Genomic DNA, 8,827 nt, shown 5'->3' with positions numbered 1-8,827 from the left:
CTCTAAGCAATAGCAGGCATGACAAACAAGCATGAATGAGTAGGCACACCAGGGCTCAAACCACTCCTACTCATGCTAGTGGGTTTCATCTATTTACTGTGGCAATGATAGGTCATGCAAAGGAAAGGGGTTCAACTACCGCAGCATGTAACAGTTGAATCGTTGTTGTCCTAATGCAGTAAAAGAGAGCAGGAGCGAGAGTGGGATTGTATCGGAATGAACAAGGGGGTTTTGCTTGCCTGGCACTTCTGAAGATGATATAGCTCTTCATCGGTGTCATTGATCACATCGTCGAAACATACGTCTACCGAGGGGGAACAATCACCGGCAAACACAGAAAGAACACAATCAATGCAATGCAACAATATGATGTATGATCATGACATGACAACATGCTGGTGTTTGGGCTAATGCATCTAGCAACCAGATTAAATGAAGCTGGTTTGAACCAAAGGTTCAAATTCAAACTCCATGTAAGGCATTTCAAATGCTATTGATTTGTCCAATTCAGCAGCTATAAGTTGTTCTAACATGCATGAAAATGCCACAGATGGATAGATTGGATTTTTCTGATAATTTTTCATATATAATTTATTTAATTCTGAGCTACGGTTGATTTTCTATGATTTTTAGAAGTTTAGGACATTTTTCTGAAATTAATAATCGTTTAGATTTATTTGAAATCCAGAAAAGTGATTACTGCATCAGCATTATGTTAGTGTGACGTCAGCCAGTCAACAGACTTGACCAGAGTCAAACCTGACATGCGAGACCCACAAGTCATTGAAACAATGCTAATTAGTGATTAGGTTTAACCTAAAACAAAACTTAACAGGGGCTGGCCCCACCTGTCATTGAGCCAGGGGTCATTTGGTTAGTGCCTAATGGCGTTTTCGCCGGAATTAGGCCACCGGGCATGGCCAGACGTGGCGGAGGTGTTCGGGAATCGCCCACAGGGCTCGGTTCGAGGTGTGCTTGGGCTCGTTGGAGAGCCCTCGCTGGCGTGCGTCAAACGATGGTGGTGGCCGGGCCTGTGGTGGCCGGAACCGATGATGGCGAGTTCGTGAGCGACGGCCGGAGCTCGGGCACGGTCTGGTTCGGCCCTGCTGCTCACAAACGAGCGAGCTGAGGCACTGGGGGTGCTCTACGGGTCGCGACAAGCACAACGGGTGCACGCCCGTGACCAAATGGTCACCGGGGCTTCGCCGACGATGAGCTCGTGTGGCGGCGGCTACTGTTAGCAAGGGGGCGGCGGCTACGGCAATCAAACGGAGGCGGGGTTAGGGGGGAAATGATCGGGGGCTCACAACGATTGCAACGGGGGCCTCGGCAAGCTAGGGGAGGGGCTGGTGATGTCGAAAGGTCGCCGGCGATCTCGGCGACCCGAGGTTGAAGAAGACGATGGCAACGGCGATGCAGGCCGTCCGGGCTTGGTTCCTTCATCTTGGAGAAACGGCGTGAGGATTCAGAGCTCGGGGACACGACCGGAGGGCGAGGGGACGGCTGTGGCTGCGCGTACGCGAGACGGCGGCCGGCGGTTGCTCTCGGATGGAGCTCAAGGAGGGGCTAGGGATGAGGGAGAGACCAAAGAGATGGGGGAGTGATGGAGGAGGTCCGCGGGGCTTCTCTAGGCGCGTCGGATGGGCTCGGGGGCGCCTCCGTGGCAAGCAGGAGGTGGAGCTCCTATGTGCGCTGCTGCTGGCACGCAGCTGCTTCGGGGCGAGGGGAGGGAGACGACGACAGGGTGCTGGTGAGCTGGGCTGCCTACTTGGGCTGCCAGGTAAGTGGCCAGGTAGGTTTTTCATCTCTCTCTGGTTTTCTATTTCATGCAGTAAGTTTGAATTTGGTTTCCTAACCAAATTATTTTTGTTGCTTCTGAACTTATTTGTGGATGCAAAGTGAATTATTTCAGAGCCCCACATAAAGTTCTAGAATTATTGGAGCTATAGAATTATTTATAGGAATTCATAGCTCTAATTCAAATACTTAGTGACTTAACTCAAAAACCAAAATGCCAATCAAAATATGCATAATCATTGGATAAGGTTTACACCTTTTTCCCTAAATCATGAACATTTTTTAAAGGCATTTTGGGTTATTTGAAAAAGATTTTATTTGATCCTATTTGAATTCTTTCTGACACTAGGGTTTGATCAATCCCCGTTTCAACTTAAATAAAATTTAAACATGATGCAACAAAATGCAAACACCAGGCAGTACCAAAAGCTAGGGATGTGACATAACCATCATCATCCTCTTCCTTGTCCTCAACCTTGTCTGCTTCTTTCTCCTTTTCCTTGGGTTGTTTCTCTCGGAATTGTTGGATTAGGAGTCGACACTGTCGAGTGGTATGCTTCGGGTAAATGAAATTACCCTCTTCATATTTTTTGGTGTGAATGTGGCATGGTAAATCCAGCACATCATTTCCATCTTGATCTTTTACTTTCTTGGGGTTCCACGGCCCTTTGGGCTTCCCCTTGAACTTTCCTTGAGTCACGGCTAAGGCTTCACCAGGAGCGCCTGGTTCGGCTTTGCGCTTCTACTTCTGACTGGAATTTCCTCCTCCAGTTTCGTGGGCGACTTTTTTTGTGCTTGCCACTCCGGAGTCGGTCTTATTCTTCGCCGTTGGCGTACTTGGTGGCAATTTCCATCATCCGAGTCAGAGTCATATCTCCTGTCCGACCGAATTTCAGATTCAACTCCCGATATTTGACGCCTTCTTTAAAGGCACAAATTGCGTGATGATCAGACACATTCTCCACCGTGTGGTGCAATGTGATCCATCTCTGGATATAATCTCTCAAAGTTTCATTCAGTTTCTGAACGCAACATTGTAATTCTGTCAACCCTGCTGGCCGTTTGCAAGTACCTTCAAATGTTCTGACAAATACTCGGGCAAGATCTTCCCAAGTATAAATGCTACCAGGCACTAACTAATTCAGCCACGGTCTGGCTGAGCCCTCCAACATCAAAGGAAGGTGCTTCATGGCCACTTCATCATTGCCACCACCGATCTGAACAGCCACTCGGTAATCTTCAAGCCAAGTATCAGGCTTGGACTCTCCAGTAAACTTACGGACTCCAGTCGCCAACCTGAAGTTGGGAGGAATCACCGCAGCCCTGATGGCTCTGCTGAAGCACTCTGGTCCTGAGACATGCACTCTGCTGCTGGTTGGAAAATCTCTGTCGGGACCTTCTCTGTGAGCTCTGTTTCTGTCGACCAAACCTTGAACAAGAATAGATCTCGCATCAAAGCCCGGTTCCTTGGGGTCAACTGGAATCCTTCGCCCACCACTGTGAGGGCGTCTGTCATCCTGTTGCCGAGGCACGTATGATCCACTCCTTGGGGGAGGCGTGGGCACTCGATGACGATCGTCGTGATCGAGTCGGTGATCATACTGCTCGCGGCTTCTATACTGGTCTCGCCGGTCTCCACGTCCTTCACGCCTCGGAGGAGATCTCGGACTGTGAGCCGACTGGACAGTGTCTGCCACCACGGATCTGCTATGGATCCTATTCCGCGACTGAGATACTGCTGTATTCTGCTCTCCCGCCGCACGGAGCAAGGCTCGGATCTGCACCAGACGTCGACCAGGTTCTGACTGGGAAGGTTGGATTGACTCCGCTATTCGGCCCGCAACTACGAGATTCTGGATCGGGGTTCGGTATACCTGAGTCGGAGGCAGAAAAAGTTGGCGTCGACTGGACTCGGGGATACGCTGCCAAGCACGCTCGTCGAGTGCGCGCTAGAGGTTCTCCAGTTGAGTGCGCTCAGCCAAGTTGGCTAGGCGCGCCTCCTCCAAGGCCTGAGCCTCAGGGGTTTCTCCAACGATAGGAGTGTGAAGTGCATCCATGTTCCGGTGGCGAAGTTCCTCCCTCCTCTGTGAAGAGAGGGGTTCGGGCCGGTACTCTTCGTGGACACGCGACGGACCGCTGCCACCATCGCCTCCATCCTCACGGGTGAAGCTAGGAGGACTACGTGGTCCATTGACCATCAAAACTTCCGCCGCGGGGTCGCTGTTGTCGCACTCGGATGCAGTATCTACGGAGCCAGTCGAACAGGCCGTAGAGAGTTTCATCATGCTCGATTGCCGTGACCTGGGGGTGGCCGATTGGCGAGCCACCGCATGCCTCACCCACCGCTGAAGCCTCGACCGACCGGAATGTTTGCCCCGGTGGGCTGCGGGGAGGGAGGTCGGCACGGGAGCCGACCGATACTGAGTCGACGGCTGCCGAAGGAGGACGCCATGGACGCACACGCGAAAGTGCATTGCCCCGCGGATGGGGATTGCCTCGACGTCGAGTGGCGCTTCCTGGAGCCAAGCGGAGGCGTCGGCGATGAATACGAGCGCATCAAGACGGATCTCGTGGCCCTTGGCCAAACCTCCGCCTGAAACCATGTCGATGAAGATCGGAAAATATCGCAACTTCTCCAACAAGTCGCAAAGACACCTGCCCCACGGTGGGCGCCAACTGTCGTGGTTCTAAGTCTGACAGTAGAATGGGGGTAGGAATGTAGAGGCAAGATCTTAGCTATGGAGGAGTTGTACTCGGGAGTTTTACGAGTTCAGGCACTTCTCGAAGGAAGTAACAGCCCTACGTCTCGGAGCCCGGAGGCGGTCGACTGGATTATATGTGTGTGTGTTACAGAAAGTGCGAACCCTTGTCCCTGAGGAGGGGGTTGGCTTATATAGAGTTCGCCAGACCCCTCCCGCCCCCAGTTACAAAGGGGTTTAAGGTACATAAAGATGGAAACGTTACTGGTAACGCCTGCAATAAAGATACATAATGACCATTAAAGCTATGACTTAATTCCCGACCGTTGTAGAGTGGAGAGGCTCTAGATCTTCTGGTAGTCGAGTGATTATCTATACGGTCGAGTGTCTTCAGGATTGTCGAGTGGAACATAACTTCATGGTCGAGTGGATGATGATTTTTCTTCGAATGCTCCTGGTACCTTTAGGGATGTCCTTGGGGAGGGTATCTTGAACAGATTCATGACCCTACCCCAGGTACATAGCTTCGTCACCCATAACATTCCCTTGCCCCAAGATAAAAGTTTTAGCATCCAGATTGCCCATATGTCCAATCTTAGGAGTTAGGTCATCATCTATTGGTGCCATAACGAAATCACTCATGATTGCCAGCAAAAGATAGATCTGACGAGAAAACGGCGAACGAAAAAGAGGGCGAATAAAAGGGCAAATTTTTTGTGATGTGGGGGAGAGGAAAATGAGAGGAAAATTGCAAATAATGTAAATTGCGAGAAGATGAGATTTGTGATTAGGAACCTGGTATATATTTTAAGATCCTTCTCGGCAACAGCGCCAGAAATTCTTTTTGATGCGGCTTGAAGCCATGTCGGTATTTCCCCAAAGAGGAAGGGATGATGCAGCACAGTGACGGTAGGTATTTTCCTCAGTGATGAAACCAAGATTATCAATCCAGTAGGAGAACCAAGCAACAGTACATAAACGGCACCTGCACACAAATAACAAATACTCGCAACCCGACCTATTAAAGGGGTTGTCAATCCCTTTCGGGTAACAGCGCCAAAAATTGGCAAACGGACGTGAATAAATCATAGTAGATTGATAGATCGAACGCCAAATAATATAAATAAAAATAAATTGCAGCAAGGTATTTTTGTATTTTTAGGTTTAATAGATCTAAAAATAAAAGTAAGGCAAATAGATCGTAAAGGCAAATAATATGAGAAAAAGACCCGGGGGCCATATGTTTCACTAGTGACTTCTCTCGAGAAAAATAGGAAACGGTGGATAAACAAATTACTGTTAAGAAATTGATAGAACTTCAAATAATCGTGATGATATCCAGGCAATGATCATTATATAGGCATCACGTCCAAGATTAGTAGACCGACTCCTGCCTGCATCTATTACTATTACTCCACACATCAACCGCTATCCAGCATGCATCTAGTGTATTAAGTTCATGAAGAAACAGAGTAATGCAATAAAAACGATGACATGATGTAGACAAGATCTATCTATGTAGATATAGATCCCATCGTTTTATCCTTAGTAGCAACGATACATACATGTCGGTTCTCCTTCTGTCACCGGGATCAAACACTGTAAGATCGAACCCACTACAAAGCACCTCTTCCCATTGCAAGATAAATAGATCAAGTTGGCCAAACAAAACTCAAAAATCAGAGAAGAAATATGAGGCTATAAGCAATCATGCATAAAACATATCAATGAAACTTAAATACTTTCATGGATATAAAAAGATAGATCTGATCATAAACTCAAAGTTCATCCAATCCTAACAAACACACCGCAAAAAGAGTTACATCATATGGATCTCCAAGAGACCATTGTATTGAGAATCAAAAGAGAGAGAGGAAGCCATCTAGCTACTAACTACGGGCCGAAGGTCTACAAAGAACTACTCATGCATCATTGGAGAGGCACCAATGAAGGTGGTGAACCCCATCCATGATGGTGTCTAGATTGCATCTGGTGGTTCTAGACTCTGCGGCAGCTGAAATTGATTTTCATCGACTCCCCTAGGGTTTCTGAAATATTGGGGTATTTATAGAGCAAAGAGGCGGTCCGAGGGGCACCCGAGGTGGGCACAACCCACCAGGGCGTGCGCACGCCCTGGTGGGTTGTGCTCTCCTTGGAGCACACCCCTAGGTGCAACCTTGGCCCATTAGGTGTCTTCTGGTCCATAAAAAATCTCCATAAAGTTTCACTGCGTTTGGACTCCGTTTGGTATTGACTTTATGTGATGTAAAAAATATGCAAAAAATAGCAACTGGCACTTGACACTATGTCAATAGGTTAGTACCAAAAATGATATAAAATGACTATAAAATAATTATAAAACATCCAAGATTGATAATATAACAGTATGGAACAATAGAAAATTATAGATACATTGGAGACGTATCAATCAACCGCATTAAACTAACGCTTCCGCTTTCGGTCTATGAGAGTACGTGGACACACTCTCCCTTTCTAGTTGCTGCATCTCCTAGATAGATCTTGCGTGATCGTAGGAAATTTTTTGAAATTGTATGCTACGTTCCCCAATACTACTATGGTTGCAATTTCTCCGGTGAAACTTTTTTTTAAATTATGCAATGCCATATACGGTTTTTGTTCGACTGCGCACGTTTTCGACCCGCAAACGAGATCTTCGTCGAACTGCAAATGCGGTTTGCGGGTCGGGATTTTGCGGGGTCTGCTATTGGTGCTCTTAGAAGCCTATATAGAGTGCATTTACCTACCTCCCCAGGCCACTATTCTGAGGTTCGTTTTGCATCGATTTTCTTTTTTACTTTTTTTCGGTTCACGTTTATTTCCCTTCCTGGTTTATATATGTCGCATTTGAAAAAATGTAAGAGAAAACTATATTTGTCATGAAACGTAAATAAAGTGTTTGTGCATTTGAAAAAATGTTCAGAATTGTTTTCGAAAATGTTTCAATTATTTTAATAATTATGCATTTTAAATAAAATATAACAAATATATACAAAAATTTTTAATCTATTTTTTAAATCCATGTATTTTATTAAAGTTCATGTTTACCTCTTCAAGTTACTCGACAATGAAAATAAAAAAAAGATTTTAAATACACAATAATGGAGTATTAGTAATTATAATATTTTTTCTTAAATTTATTTTTAATTGAAAAGCTAAAAAGAAAAACTATATATAAGCTTGATAAAAAGATAGTTGGGCATATAATTGGGAAATAACCATTTTCTATAACCACGAAGGACATTATTCAAAATACACGTCTCTAGTTTTTTTAGTAGTTTTGTATTTTAAAAATACAATGAGGAGGAAAAATAACTATGCTTGTTTGTGGTCCTGAATGGAGATATACAAATTTTTCCTTACATTTCTTCTTTTTAAATCCACATAAATTGTAGAAAAATATTCTTGTTTACCTCTTACAAAATAACAAAAATACAATAAAGATTAAAATACACATTATTATTTTTGATTATATGTAAAAATTATATTGTCAAACAAATAAATATAAACACAACATTTCTATCAAAAAATAAATTAAAACCTTTTTGTGGGTAAAATGATATTAAAACCGCTGGAATAATAGCTTGAAGATAGAAAAGGAGATACGCTATGCTCCTAACCGGCAAATTACCAATTATGGTGCTGCTGAAGGCAAGTGATTTGACAAATTATATAAAACTTGTGATCCGTGTTAAACATGATGCAGAGTCTGAATGGGTGGCTTGCTCATGGTGTCAGATGTCATGAAGTTTTTGTCAGAGTAGGTGCTCCCCTTTCATTTGACCACGTGTACCTACGTCCATGCATGTACATCTCCTTTAACTCCTGGTCGTCCACAAAGTCGCGGAACATAGCTATCACTGACAAAAATTGACCGCGTTCTCACATGGTGGAGTGGGAGCTAGATAATACAAATTACCTGTTACAAGCTCTGTCGACGGATGTCTCGGATCACGCACCCATACTCTTGACTACGAGCGTTGGTTTCTGCACCAAAAGGAGATCTAGATTCGAGATGCTCTCGACGAAGCTGGAAGGCTTTGAGGGGGGCGTCAAGGAGGCTTGGGCTTGTGATCCAGAGATTGTTGACCCCTACAAGTGTCTGGACGCGTTGCTAAGAAACACAGCCATATATCTTCAAGCTTGGGGTCAACGAAAGATAGGCAACAGCAAGCTACTCATGCGAGTGGCTACGTGGGTAATACACATGATGGACATAGCGCAAGAACAACGCTCACTTGAGACAGCAGAGATTTGGTTGCGACGTATGCTGAAACATGCACTTCTGGGACTTGTTGTGCTGGAACGCATGA

Source organism: Triticum dicoccoides, chromosome 4A, assembly GCF_002162155.2.
Source record: "Triticum dicoccoides isolate Atlit2015 ecotype Zavitan chromosome 4A, WEW_v2.0, whole genome shotgun sequence".
Lineage (NCBI taxonomy): Eukaryota > Viridiplantae > Streptophyta > Magnoliopsida > Poales > Poaceae > Triticum > Triticum dicoccoides.
This window is presented reverse-complemented; position numbering follows the sequence as displayed.